This window comes from Pleurodeles waltl, chromosome 3_1 (assembly GCF_031143425.1).
Source record: "Pleurodeles waltl isolate 20211129_DDA chromosome 3_1, aPleWal1.hap1.20221129, whole genome shotgun sequence".
In the NCBI taxonomy this organism is placed as follows: Eukaryota; Metazoa; Chordata; class Amphibia; order Caudata; family Salamandridae; genus Pleurodeles; species Pleurodeles waltl.
This window is the reverse complement of record NC_090440.1, coordinates 1,157,325,406-1,157,340,011: the sequence shown is the minus strand read 5'-3', so window position 1 is coordinate 1,157,340,011 and position 14,606 is coordinate 1,157,325,406. Positions and strand designations below refer to the sequence as shown.

Sequence of the window (14,606 nt, the reverse complement as noted above, 5' to 3'; positions counted from 1 at the left end):
TTCTGCATGGAAAATCTCGGGAAATTCCAATCTTTCCCTGGCATTTCAGCAGAAGCTTCACAATACATCTCACAGTATTGGGCCCAAGGCACAAAGAAGGCCTATAAATCAGCCTGGTCTATTTGGCACAGCTGGTGTTTTTACGAAAACACATTGATTCCTTTTCAGCGGATGTGACTTTTATTGTAAATTTTTTAGCAGCTGAAGCCAGCAAAGGTAAGTCTTTTGGTACTATCAACTTATACAGATCAGCTATTTCTTCCAACCATTGTTTCATTAATGGGAAACCAGTTGGTGAACATCCTCGAATTTGCCGCTTACTAAAGGGAGTAAAGTTTTCTAATCCTCCAATGCCTAAGTATACTCAGTTATGGGATGTTAACATTGTCTTGAAATTTCTTTTGTCATGGCCTGATAATATCATGCTTTCTCTAAAAATGTTATCTGCAAAATTAACAATGTTATTGTGCCTTGTTTCTATCAAACGTATCTCAGATGTTAAAGCACTGGATATTTCCAATCGTCAATTTCCACCTTCTGGAGTTTTATTTATTGTGGTTCGTCGAACCGAACCTAATTTATCCTCAGTTTTCTATCCATAATTTCCTGGCCATCCAAAAATTTTGTTGGACAATGTTTAAAAGTGTATGAACTAAAGACTGCAGATTTAAGAACTCCTTCCAGTTCCCAACTACTAATTTCTTTTAGGAAACCCCACAATCCTGTTTCAGCCGCTACTCTGGTTCGGTGGGTCAAATGGCTTATGTCTTTGGCGGGTATAGACAATTCTATGTTTGGAGCTCACTCTTCCAGAGGGGCTATAGCTTCCACAGCCTTCTGGGCAGGGTCCTGTTTAGAGGATATTCTTAAATCTGCAGATTGGTCTAACGACAATGTATTTAAAGTTTTTTATTGTAAACCGGTTGATAATGTCTCATGGAATGTAATAAATATGCTTTAAACTCGCATAATAGGAGCCTCCGGTCTTGACATAAAATGTAGATTTTCCTAGTCCCTTGACTAGGGAAAGTCTTAATTTTATTAAAGACACGGAGGCGAGTATTATCCCTCCACTTTTCTTAACTTTGTTCATTTCTTCTTTTCTCACCCTTTTTAGCGCCATTGGCCAACACTCAACCTTCCACTTAAGATATCATCTTCATCATGGATTTCCACTCTTCAATCCTCTATGGCTCCGTTCAAAGCTGGCCTTCCCGCTGAAGTTACTCGCCGGGATCCTTCTTGGCTGCCTGGGATTCTGAACTTTTGTTCTGAGTGTTATCTTTCCTCATGGCAATTCTTATTTTATTTGCTATTTTTCCATTGTTTAATTCTAACTGACTTCTCTCGCAGTCAAGTGATGTCATAATACCCTTGTGTGCATTGTGATTGGTGTATACTGTTCTGACTACGTTTTTTTTTCCCATTGGCTCTTGTTCTCGTGCCTTCTGGGAATCGTAGTACGTTTCTTGACTGCTGCTATTTATTAAAGTAAGAAAAGAAACGCATAATACTCGCCTCCGTGTCTTTAATAAAATTAAGACTTTCTGTCAAGGGACTAGGGAAATCTACATTCTACAATGTTTTTGAAAAATGTATTTTTCCAAAACATATTCAGCAGGCTTTATAATGAACGAAAAGTGAAAATATTGCTGTCAAAAGGTGGTGTGCATGTGTTTGCAAATTAAGAACAAAAGCAAATTTAATAGCCTTTCATAAAAAATACATTTAAAAAAAGAAACAAACGCTGAGACTGGGTCAGCAGCCTTGGGACATAAGTGAACTATTTTTGGGGCAGATGTGCACATGTAAAATTCCATCAATCACATTGAAGAGAGCCATAGGCTAAAGTTGGAATACCAATTGTCCTATTCTGTATACTGTGGTGGGCAGAAAGACGCAATATGTAAATGACAGTAGAACAGACAAATGAACGAAAAGTGCTGGCTAAAATCTCCCCCGAGGTACATATATATGTGTGTATTTTTCTCTTGATTTCTGGGGGGGAAATATGAGGCTTGAAAAGTCTATAAAGGTGTCTATAGGCCGAACCTAAAATGGGAGGGTCCTTTCCACTCTAGAATACTAAAGAGGTTGGCATTACTATCCAATATGGCAGTCCCATATGGTGCCATTTAATTAGAACAGGGTGGTGTCACCTTCTGAAAATGTTTTTTTACTCCATTGTTTTATTTGGGTTGTAGCTCTCAAAAACAGAAGAGGTAGTATCCTTCTCCAGTACTAAAAAATGTCCTAACTCTCTTCTGTGTTGTGGTGCTATGTACCATGATTTCTGCCGGGAGGTCCCTGCCAGGAGCTTGTTTCCACCAGATGTACTGTGGTGGTGCAACTTTGTAGTGGAATATGGATCCCTTCCCACTCTGGTGTGCTTTGGTCAACTTAGTATACAAAGAGAGTACAATTGCTGTATCGAGTAGGGCAATGGTATTAGATGGAGGAGTTGTCAAATGCTTAAAGGATTTTGGCTGGGGTCACCCTTAGACCAAATCTTTACCTTAAATGCCCAAATACGACCACCAGTAAATGATTGTGGTAGACATACTAAATGCCAGACAGATCTGCCTTAGAAAGTGGTCACGGAGATTTCATGTGTTGTGTCCCAGCCATGCAGGATTTAGTGAAGCTTGTGGGGTAATTCAGAAAACATAATGATTTTGCCATATTTTTTTATTAAATCCACAAAAAATAATTTACTATTTGGCAGAAAAGTTTTCTTTCAAAGTTGGAGGAATGTCTCTCCAGATGAACTGGGTAAAGTTCAGAAAATGTCCACAGTGTGCAAAACCTTTGCCACTTACGTATGTATGAAAGTTTAGGAAACATGATTTTAGATCATTTCTACCAACAAAGTGAACCTTTGCAAGACCATAGTCGACACACCTAAGATGTCTGATGTCTAAAGGTCAGGCCTGACTGCCTGAAGGACACAATGAGGTGGAAAAGGGAGTCTGGTGCAGCACCTTGTACCAGTTCAGTTCTCTGTATAGGTGGGTGCCACTGATGTTCTGTACCACAGGCTTGAATATTCTCAGGACGGGCGCAGTGCCTACTGAGGGACCGTAAAGTCCAACAAGGACTTCACAGAGGCTAGGTATAGGAGTACTATTTTCATGACCTCTTGAACCCAATGAAACTTGAAAATAGAAGGGTTGATGTGTAATAGTTCCTCTGCTTTCTGGAGACCATGCCCTCTGTACATATGTAGTATGTTGTTTAGCCTGCAATACTTAAGGAAAAATAAAGGTAAAAGGTGTCTGATATGTTCAATAAACCACCCACGAGTATGGCTGGGACAAAATTGAAATGTCACATGTATAGTTCGGTGAACCTTCTAAACTAGGAGCTTTGTCAAAGTTACAAAGTGGAACAATTCAGCAGATATTGGCTTGCGGGCAAAAACGTCTGTGAAAAAACTGTTTATATGTAAAGCTTTTCTCAACCACCACTTGTTTAGCTCGTCTTGCAAACTAAGGGTGAGTTGTGCTGGAGACACTATTTGGGAGGAGTGTTAAAGGTATTTTTCAGCACACCAAGTTCCTCTCTTGCACAATGAGCAAATTAGTCCCTCACAGTTGGGATTTGTATTGCTTCACATTGCCTGTCTTTGTCTCGCTTTCTTGTCAATATCAATATTGCATGCTTCTTATGTGATAGCTTGCCTTTTCGCTTTTTGTGTTTGTTCCTCCTCTGGTGCATAGCTTCTTTACCATCGTTTTGAGTGTATAACTTGTATCTTTACACTGTTAACATTCAAGGAACTTCTTGTCTGTCTGCCATGTGCTGCTAACCACTTTACATCCATGTACAAGCCCCCTCCACTCAGCTCTAGGAGCTTCCTTTCCTTGTTTCTGGTCGCCATTTACTTTCACACTTCATCATCCCACTTGTCTTTTGTTTTTTAAATTTCCCCATCCCCAGCTCCTCTGCTCGTTGCTCCCCTGCCCCTCCTAACTCACGGTTCCTTTATACTACTACTTTGTGATGTTCTGTTGGTTTCTCCACAGCTTCCGCTCCTCTGTTGCTTCCCTACCACTCTCCCATTTCTCTGCCACTCACTGTCTGTTTTATTTATTTATTTGCAAAATACCCAGTGGTTGATGTTTGCCATTGGCGTTCACTTTTCTAGATCATACTCATTTGCACACATGTTTTTAATTTACTTCTCCAAGATGGATGCCAAGTAAAATAAGAAAATGTGGCATCCACAGCATCACGATGTATACCTGCTCATATATTGTGATGCATGGGCTTATCTAAGTCTTTGTGTTGGGAATTCAATGTTCTTTCTCTTTGAATTTTTGTGCATGCTGTTTAGTATTGGCAAGAAACTCTTTTTATTCTTTTTGACAACCCTGTTTAGCGCTATTAAAGCAAACATTCAGGAAAGGTGAAACCTATTGACTTTGCCAATGCTTGATTTGTAATACAAGTACGCATATGAGTGCAAGATAGAAACAAAAATCCACAAAAATCCACACGGTATCTCCATCTTCCCTCCTTGTATTTTCCCCTCCTTTTGTTTTACTAGTTACACACTCCCTTGCTTTTACACATGGCTAATTTGTTCTGAAGCAATATTTGCACAAATAATTCCATCACACAGAGGCAGAAGTATGTAATTTCTTGAGCTTTCAAGTCACAATCCTTGTAGTCAACTTGTTTATATCTTTAATAAAACAGCAGTGTCAAAAGAAATATAGTTAGAGTTCATAAAGAGAGAACTAGTTAATAGTAAAAGGACATTAAGTGCTAGATTTACTAAAGTGTGACACAGTGGGGAGCAGCGCCAACATTTTCAGCGCCGCATTGCGTCACTTTAGAAATGCAGGGATGCACTATACTTACTAAAATACAGGGCATCCCTGTGTTTCCCCCTGCACCGGTGCCAAATTTAGCTGGCTAGTGCCAATGCAGGCACCCTTGAACAATAGTGCAAGGGTGTCTGCACTAAAGGGATTGATTGTTTATGTGCAGGAATGAGTCCCTTCCTGCACATAAACAATCTACAACAGCAATTTGGCACTCCGATGTGTGCATTCTAAGTACCAAATCGTCATTTTTGAATGATTGCTTATGTGCAGGAAGGGGCTCCTTCATGCATATTAACACTCATTCATGGCCTTTTGCTCTTTCAATGTGTCCTGCAGAATGCAGCACACATGGAAAAAATTAAAATGAGGTGGAATAAAAGTATTCCTCCTCGTTGTGCCATGCTAACGCCACCCTTGGGGTTGCATTAGTTTTGGCGCTGCCACAGATTTACGCCTTCTTGTAAATCTGGTGCAGCATGAAAAGCAATGCCTGTTGTGGTGGAACGCCCACAGCAACACCAACTGCACGCCCCTCTGACGCAGAAAACTGCATTGGAGAGGCCCATATTTACAAGGTGGCATCAAGCCACAAAATGTGGCTTAGCGCTACCTTGTAAATTTGGATCACTGCACAGCGCCTCCAGAGGGTCAGAAAAAGTGAGGCTCTGGTGGCTCAAGGGCCTTGTAAATTTGGCCCTAAATACGAGCATGTTCAACAGAAACCAACTATGTTTGGTAGATTTGAAAGGATGTCCTACATCTACACAGACACCCCAGAGCCCGCGCATGCTGTCGCACAGCGGAATTGATGCAATTCCTTCTCACCAGTCTTGTTCTCAAACAGCTGAAACAAGCCTATGATACCGTCAGTATGAGACACTCAACTCTCCTTTGGGGGCTGCTTTTTCAGCCCAGCTTTCTATGTAGTCTTAAAAAGATTTAGAATTGTTTTAGTTCCTATGAAGCAAGGGCTTACACCTGCTCGTTTCCCTAATAGGAAGATAGGAGCTCTTGAAATCCCTCCAATACAGGGTCTCTTGATATTCTGGCATTGTTTCCATGAAAGACAAGAAGCACTTCAGGTACCAGCATGCTCTGGGACAGCTGAAACACAGGTGCCGTCTGGCTCTTCAAACGCTGGGTTCGTAGAACGGTGGACGCTTGGTAGGGGTAAAGGCGCCTTTAGTCTGTCTGGTTCCCCGGTGGCCTGTGCTTGTGTCATTTAAACTTTGCAGACTCCTTCCTCCTAATGGAAGACGAGAATTGATTTTCATGTCTCTACATCCTGAGGTCTGGTTTTACAGAGGCTGCGCCGCCGAAGACCGTGCCTGAACATTAGTTCGCCCTGCTATGGATATCGAACAGCTCTAGTGCCGCAAGTGCTCACCTCTCTCTACCCACCCCCAGCTTAATTCTGTCTTTTTCTCTCTTCTTTGTCTGTCTTCCTTTCTCCGCCCCCTTTCTCTCACACACATTTGTTTTATAACATGAAAAGGCAATCGCAAAGGCTGTCTCTGGATGTCTCCGTTCTAAGGTGCGTCACGCCTGAATCATTAACAATAAAACAAGCCCGTTAAAAAGTGCCAGGCGAGCCACATGAAAAGTAGAGCAGCGCTGCAGGGAGTGCACACGCTGTCACATTAAAAGTAGAGCAGCCCTGCCAAGAAGTAACAGTACTGTCACATACCGGCAGGAGTTGCAGAGCTTTCACATACGCAGCAGATATACCTGCTGAGACATGCTAGGACTGCCATCTAAGCAGCACTGTGTTGTACCATGCGGTTACAGAGAGCTTTCTACCCCTAGTTGGGGCGCTGAAGTGCTAGCCCGCATTGGTATCGGGCTATGCCGTGGAAGCCGTGAGGCTGAAAGGTGTTGTCTTTGTTTTGAATTTTTTTTTTTACGTTGAGGACCATCTTTTCACGGGGCGCAGCCGTTATCAGTTTGATAGGCGAAAGGTGCAAGCGATGGCGGGGCCGTCAGCAGTCTACTTGAGGAACATTCTAACTTTAAGAACAGTGCACACTAGTCAAGGTTGAAGTTAACAACACAAACCCCGACCACAAAGAATACAAGAAAAATCACAATTGCCAGGAATCTCTACTTGTTACTCTCAGCTAACCCTCTACTCTCGGTGGTCTGCAGCTGTTGGTAATCCAACACAGTCTACTTACAAAATGTTCCACACCATAGATGCTCAATTATCCCATCATGGCAAAGACACCACAGGCCTTGCAAGAGTTGCAGAATACACCAGCCCACTAAACCAGCTTCTTACCTCAGTCTAGAGGAGTGTGGAATCATTGTAGAGATGGACTACGCACTGTTGGTCATAAATGACTCTAACGCACTCCTTCCTGTTGTTAAATGACTACTGTTACCTTTTATCGTACCTCAGTCTAGACATATAAGAGAATGACTGTGAGACTGTAAAGCCTGAAACATCTTTGCCCACTACCTCTCCCAAACCTACCTTTTCAGCCAATTAAATATAGACATTCATGAACTAAATTCTGAAGGCGACCTTTACTTGCGTAAGGATACAAGGATGACCGAAGCTGCCTGCGTATTATAGTAAAGCATTTAGCGTTCTAAAACCAAGGGGCAGATATACAAGGCTCTATCGCCCCCGGAGCATCACTTTTTGCAACCACTGCTCCATATTTACAAGGCGGTGTAATGCTACTTTTTGTGGCATTACACCTCTGTGTAAATATGGGCCCCCCTTAAAGCAATTGTCTGCGCCAGAGGGGCTTGCAATGGGTGTTGCAATGGGCGTTCCATCGCAACACCCATGGTTTTTGATGCTGTCCCATATTTACAAGAAATCATAAAGCGGTGGCAGCACCAAAAACTAACACCACCCAGGGGGTGGCATTAGCATGGCAAAACAAGGAGGCATGCTTTTATCACTTCTCATTTTTTGTTTTTTCTATGTTGTAGGAAGGTAGCCTCTTTCTAGCCTTGTTACCCCCACTTTTGGCCTGTTTGTGAGTATATGTCAGGGTGTTTCACTGTCTCACTGGGATCCTGCTAACCAGGGCCCAGTGCTCATAGTGAAAACCCTATGTTGTCAGTGTGTTTGTTATGTGTCACTGGGATCCTGCTAGCCAGGACCAGAGTGCTCATAAGTTTGTGGCCTATATGTGTTCCCTGTGTGGTGCCTAACTGTATCACTGAGGCTCTGCTAACCAGAACCTCAGTGTTCATGCTCTCTCTGCTTTCTAAAATTGTCACTGCAGGCTAGTGACTAATTTTACCAATTCTAATTGGCATACTGGTACACCCATATAATTCCCTTGTATATGTTACTTAGGTACCCAGGGTATTTGGGTTCCAGGAGATCCCTATGGGCTGCAGCATGTCTTTTGCCACCCATAGGGAGCTCAGACAATTCTTACACAGGACTGCCACTGCAGCCTGAGTGAAATAACGTCCACGTTATTTCACAGCCATTTTTCACTGCACATAAGTAACTTATAAATCACCTATATGTCTAACCCTCACTTAGTGAGGGTTGGGGGCCACGTTACTTAGTGTGTGGGCACTCTGGCACTAGCCAAGGTGCCCCCACATTGTTCAGGGCAAATTCCAAGAACTTTGTGAGTGCGGGGACACCATTACACCCGTGCACTATACATAGGTCACTACCTATGTATAGCGTCACAATGGTAACTCCGAACATGGCCATGTAACATGTCTAAGATCATGGAATTGTCACCCCAATACCATCCTGGTATTGGGGTGACAATTCCATGATCCCCTGGGTCTCTAGCACAGAACCCGGGTACTGCCAAACTGCCCTTCCGGGGTTTCCACTGCAGCTGCTGCTGCTGCCAACCCCTCAGACAGGATTATGCCCTCCTGGGGTCCAGGCAGACCTGGACCAGGAAGGCGGAACAAAGGATTTCCTCTGAGAAAGGGTGTTACACCCTCTGCCTTTGGAAATAGGGGCCAGATGTAGGTAGGTTGAAAATTGCGACTTGCAATTTGCGAGTCCGTGCGACTCGCAAATTGCAAGTCGCAATTTGCTATGCAGAAAGGTGTCTCAGACACCTTCTGCAACTCGCAATGGGGTCGCAAAGACCCACCTCATTAATATTAATGAGGTGGGTCGCAGTTTGCGACCCCATTGCGAGTATGGGCACTCACAGGGATGGTGGCCTGCTGGAGACAGCAGACCACCATGTCCGTGACTTCTTTTTAATAAAGCAGGTTTTTTTTGTTCTATCTGCAGCCCGTTTTCCTTAAAGGAAAACGAGCTGCACTTAGAAAAAAAAAAAAAAACTTTTGTTTCGGTATTTTTCAGAGAAGGCAGTGGTCCATAGGACCACTGCCTGCTCTGAAAAATTGTTTTTGTGATCATTCACAAAGGGGAAGGGGTCCCATGAGGACCCCTTTCCATTTGTGAATGAGTTACCATCCACTTCAAGTGGATGGTAACTGTGAGTTCATTTGCTACCGCGAAAATGAACTTGCATAGCGTTGCGAGTCGCAAATAGGAAGGGAACACCCCTTCCTATTTGCGAGTCGGAAATGCATTTTGCGAGTCGGATCCGACTAGCAAAATGCATTTCTGCATCGCGGAGAGGCTTTTGCGCCTCGCAAATGGCGTTTTTTGCCGTTTGCGAGTCGCAAATCCTTTCCTACATCTGGCCCTAGGTGTGTAGGGCTGGGGAGGAGTAGCCTCCCCCAGCCTCTGGAAATGCTTTGATGGGCACAGATGGTGCCCATCTCTGCATAAGCTAGTCTACACCGGTTCAGGGATCCCCCAGCCCTGCTCTGGTGCGAAACTGGACAAAGGAAAGGGGAGTGACCACTCCCCTGACCAGTACCTCCCAGGGAGATGCCCAGAATCTCCTCCAGTGTGTCCCAGACATCTGCCATCGTGGAAACAGAGGTGTTGGGGGCACACTGGACTGCTCTGAGTGGCCAGTTCCAGCAGGTGATGTCAGAGACCCCCTCTGATAGGCTTTTACCTTTCTTGGGAGCCAATCCTCCTTTCTTGGTAGTCAAAGCTCCATTTCTGGCTATTTAGGGTCTCTCCTCTGGGGTTTTCTTCAGATAACTAATTCAAGAGCTCACCAGAGTTCCTCTGCATCTCCCTCTTTGACTTCTACCAAGGATCGACCGCCGACTGCTCCAGGACGCCTGCAAAACCGTAACAAAGTAGCAAGACGACTACCAACAACATTGTAGCGCCTCACCCTGCCAGCTGTCTCAACTGTTTCCTGGTGGTGCATGCTCTGAGGGTCACCTGCCTTCACCCTGCACTGGAATCCAAGAAGAAATCTCCCGTGGGTTGACGGAATCTTCCCCCTGCTAACACAGGCACCAAAAGACTACATCACCAGTCCTCTGGGTCCCCTCTCATCCTGACGAGCGTGGTCCCTGGAACACAGGAACTCTATCCAAGTGACTCACACAGTCCAGTGATCCTTCAGTCCAAGTTTGGTGGAGGTAAGTCCTTGCCTCGCTACGCTAGACTGCAAACTTGTGTACTACGTGATTTGCAGCTACTCCGGCTCCTGTGCACTCTTCCAGGATTTCCTTCATGCACAGCCTAGCCTGGGTCCCCAGCACTCTGTCTTGCAATGCTAAACCCACTGAGTTGACCTCCGACGTCGTGGGACCCTCCTTTGTAACTCTGCATGGACTCCAGTTCACAAATCTTCTAAGTGCCTGTTTGGGTACTTCTGCAGGTGCTGCCTGCTTCTGTGGGGGCTCTCTGAGTTGCTGAGCGCCCCCTCTGTCTCCTCCTCTAAGGGGCGATATCCTGGTCCTTCCTGGTCCCCAGCAGTACCCAAAAACCTTTACCGCAACCCTTGCATCTAGCAAGGCTTGTTTGCAGTCTTTCCGCGTGGGAACACTTCTGAAAGCTTCATTGCGACGTGGGACATCTTCCATCCAAAGGAGAAGTTCCTAGTCCTCTTCGTTCTTGCAGAATTCCAAGCTTCTTCCATCCAGAGGCCGCTTCCTTGCACCTTCATCCAGGGTTTCCTGGGCTCCTGCTCCCCCTGGACACTGTCGCAACTATTGGACTTGGTCACCTTGCTTTGCAGGTCCTCAAGTCCAGGAATCCGTCTTCAGTGCTTTGCTGGTGTTTGTGGTTCTTAAAGAATCCCCCTATCACGACTATTGTGTCCTTTTGGGGAAGTAGGTGTACTTTACTCTTACATTTCAGGGTCTTGGGGTGGGGTATCTTGGACACCCTGACTGTTTTCTTACAGTCCCAGCGACCCTCTACAAGCTCCCATAGGTCTGGGGTCCATTTGTGATTCGCATTCCACTTTTGGAGTATATGGTTTGTGTTGCCCCGAGACCTATGTTCACCTATTGCAACCTATTGTAATTCTACACTGTTTGCATTACTTTTCTGACTCTTACTTACCTGTTTTGGGTTTGTGTACATATAACTTGTGTATATTACTTACCTTCTTACTGAGGGTACTCACTGAGATACTTGTGGCATATTGTCTTAAAAATTAAGTACCTATATTTTTAGTAACTCTATGTATTGTGTTTTCTTATGATATTGTGCATATTATATAAGTGGTATAGTAGGAGCTTTGCATGTCTCCTAGGTCAGCCTAAGCTGCTTTGCCATAGCTACCTCCTAACAGCCTAAGCTGCTAGAAACACCTTTATTCTACTAATAAGGGATAACTGGACCTGGCACAGAGTGTAAGTACCTTTGCTACCCACTACAAGCCAGGCCAGTCTCCTACATTGGTGGCAGCGGTGGGATAAGTACTTGCAACTGCTTTACCACTTTGTCATTTTTTACTTTTCATAAGAGAATCATATACAACACAGTTCAGTGTATGCACACTTAACCCAAAAAGATTACTTTTCTATCCTAACAAGTTTTGTAAAAGTTAGAAAAAAGTTATTTATCTCTGTGCTTTCAAAAGTTCAAAAACTTTTTCTCTTTTTCATACTATCCTTAAACCTTTACTATCCTGTCTGTTGTAGAGTCCACTCTCAAAACTGTTAATTCTACATATGAGAGTTTGAACTATAAAAGTTTGAGGGGTCTTTGCCTGGATAGAGGTTTACGTATAGGAAAGAACCCTACAAAAGAGTTTCTTTTTAACATGCTTGTTGTGGATGACAAGACGCAGTCTGGCCCATCAAATGAGAGGTTAGAAAATGGGGAAGCTTCTCAGTCTGACTCAGCAGAGTTCCGTGAGAAGGGTGGGGAGGGTTCTTATCAGGGCCTGCCCTCTAGCAGAGCACCTAGTGATGCTGGTAGTGATAGATTTTCCCATAACAGTAGGGCATCCTTTATCCCTAGAGGCCAGGTTACCAGGTTCCAGACAATTAGGGACAGGTCCCCCTCTGAAACTTCCCACATTTCCTCTGTGTCAAAGCATTCCCAACCCACCCACCCTGAGGATAACTTGTTAGAAAGGGAACTCAAAAAGTTGAGGGTTGAAGAGACCAGACTGAAGCTTAAACAGCAGCAGCTGGCCTTAGATTGGGAATCCAAAGACATAGAGAGGGAAAGACAGAGGTTGGGGTTAGTTCCCCATGGTGACAGCAGCAGTATTCCTGATAGCAATCCTGTTAAAGAGCAAGATTCCAGGAATCTGCACAAGATAGTACCCCCTTACAAGGAGGGAGATGACATTAATAAGTGGTTTGCTGCACTTGAGAGGGCCTGTATGGTATAGTTGGTCCCTCAAAGGCAGTGGGCTGCTATTTTGTGGCTATCTTTCACTGGAAAGGGTAGGGATAGGCTCCTTACTGTTAGAGAAAGTGAAGCCAAGAACTAAAAAGTTTTGAAAGATGCACTCTTGGATGGATTTGACTTAACCACTGAACATTACAGGATTAAGTTCAGAGACACCAGAAAAGAGTCTTCTCAAGACTGGACAGATTTTGTGGACTGTTCAGTGAAGGCCTTGGAAGGGTGGTTGCATGGCAGTAAAGTTTCTGACTATGAAAGCCTGTACAATCTTATTCTGAGAGAGCATATTCTTAACAACTGTGTGTCTGATTTGTTACACCAGTACTTGATAGACTCAGATCTGACCTCTCCCCAAGAATTGGGAAAGAAGGCAGACAAATGGGTCAGAACAAGAGTGAACAGAAAAGTTCATACAAGAGGTGACAAGGATGGCAAGAAGAAAGATGGTGAGAGATCTCAGGATAAGCATGGGGATAAGGGTAAAACCAAAGATCCTTCTTCAAATCCTAAACACTCTTTAGGGGGTGGGGATAAATCAAATTCTTCCTCTTCTTCACAACATACACACATTAAAAAGCCTTGGTGCTTTGTGTGTAAAAATAAAGGCCATAGGCCAGGGGATAAGTCCTGTCCAGGTAAACCCCCTGAGCCTACCACCACTAATACATCAAACTCTAGTGTCCCTGGCAGTAGTGGTAATAGTGGTGGGACTGCTGGCTACATATGTGTGCTGCATTCTGCAGCACACACAGAAGAAGCAAAATGACATAAATGGTTGTTTATGTGCAGGAAGGTATCCCTTCCTACACATAAACAATCATTCACAAGTGATGATTTGGTACCAAATCGCCATTGTAGATTGTTTATGTGCAGGAAGGGATACTTTCTGCAAATAAACAATCACTATCCTCAATGCAGACAACTTTGCACTATGGTGCAAGGATCCCTGCGTTGGCAGCTTAATTTTGCACCTGCACAAGGAAATGCAGGGCTGCGCTGTATTTTTCTGAATACAGCACAGCCCTGAGTTTTAAAACTGGCGCAGCTGATTTTGAGCAAGTTTCTCATAAGTCTGGTCCCAAGTCTGCTTCAGAGTACCAGTGGTATATCTTTAAACAGTAAGGATTTCTGAAAAGAAGTACTGGTTCCATCATAGTGAAAGCAGTGGCAGTTCTGTCAAGTTTTTAGAGGCCCTATTGCAAGATTCAGACATTGTCTCAATAAACAATAGATACGGAGGAGAAGTGCCACTGCTGTTATGATGAATGGCAGAGTAGGCTTGCAAGCAGGTTACAGTACTGTCTCTTTACATTAAATGGAGTGCAGCTCTAGCATTGTCCCAATAAAAAGAAGCTGGAGAGTAGGCTGAATGAAATTTTGAGAACGCTGGTGTAATCTTGCATAATTTCCAGCATCCTTCATTATGTTTGGTACAGAAAAAGTACGAAATTATGTCAATACATCGCAACACATAATTTCAAAAACAGCTTGTGGGAGCACAGAAACAATGAGAATTACTAGAATGCAAGAGGAGAGATGTACAATCTAGCATTTGTTTAAATGCAAAAAGCTTCCTTACTTACAAACAGGACACAAGGATCATATCAAGTTAAAAAATAGTAGGTCTGGGACTATTTTAATTATGCCAGAGTAATCAGAATAATTTCAGTAATTATGCATTATTCTTGTGAAGCGAGATTACAAAAATTATGAAATTGCAGCAGCCTGAGTAATTTAGAATAATTTGGGGCAAAAATCCTACTGCAGGAGCACAGCGACAACAATTTAAGAGACAGCAAGCAGCTTCTATATACTGCTGTTCATGTCATGTAGCGTGTACTGCTATGTTCTTATTGTAAACTGCATCCTCTGTTCGATTTTGGACTCTAGGGTGCATTTTCCATTAAAAAAGCATGAAATACTGGATTACGCTTCCATAGTATATACGCATAATTGCAAGTAACATTAGTGTAACTATAAGTAATTACACTAGAGGGGACTGAACTTACCACACTCAGAATTGGCCGTGTAGCCTGTGTGCTCCTCCGACCAGCACATCATACTAAACGATCCTGGGGCCT

At 43.7% G+C, this 14,606-nt stretch overlaps 1 protein-coding gene across 1 annotated transcript in view; it reads left to right on the top strand.

Moving 5' to 3' along the window:
* LOC138285029 (neurotrimin-like) overlaps positions 1–14,606 on the top strand; it is a 972,192-nt gene that overhangs the window by 18,443 nt on the left and 939,143 nt on the right. The window lies entirely within an intron of this gene.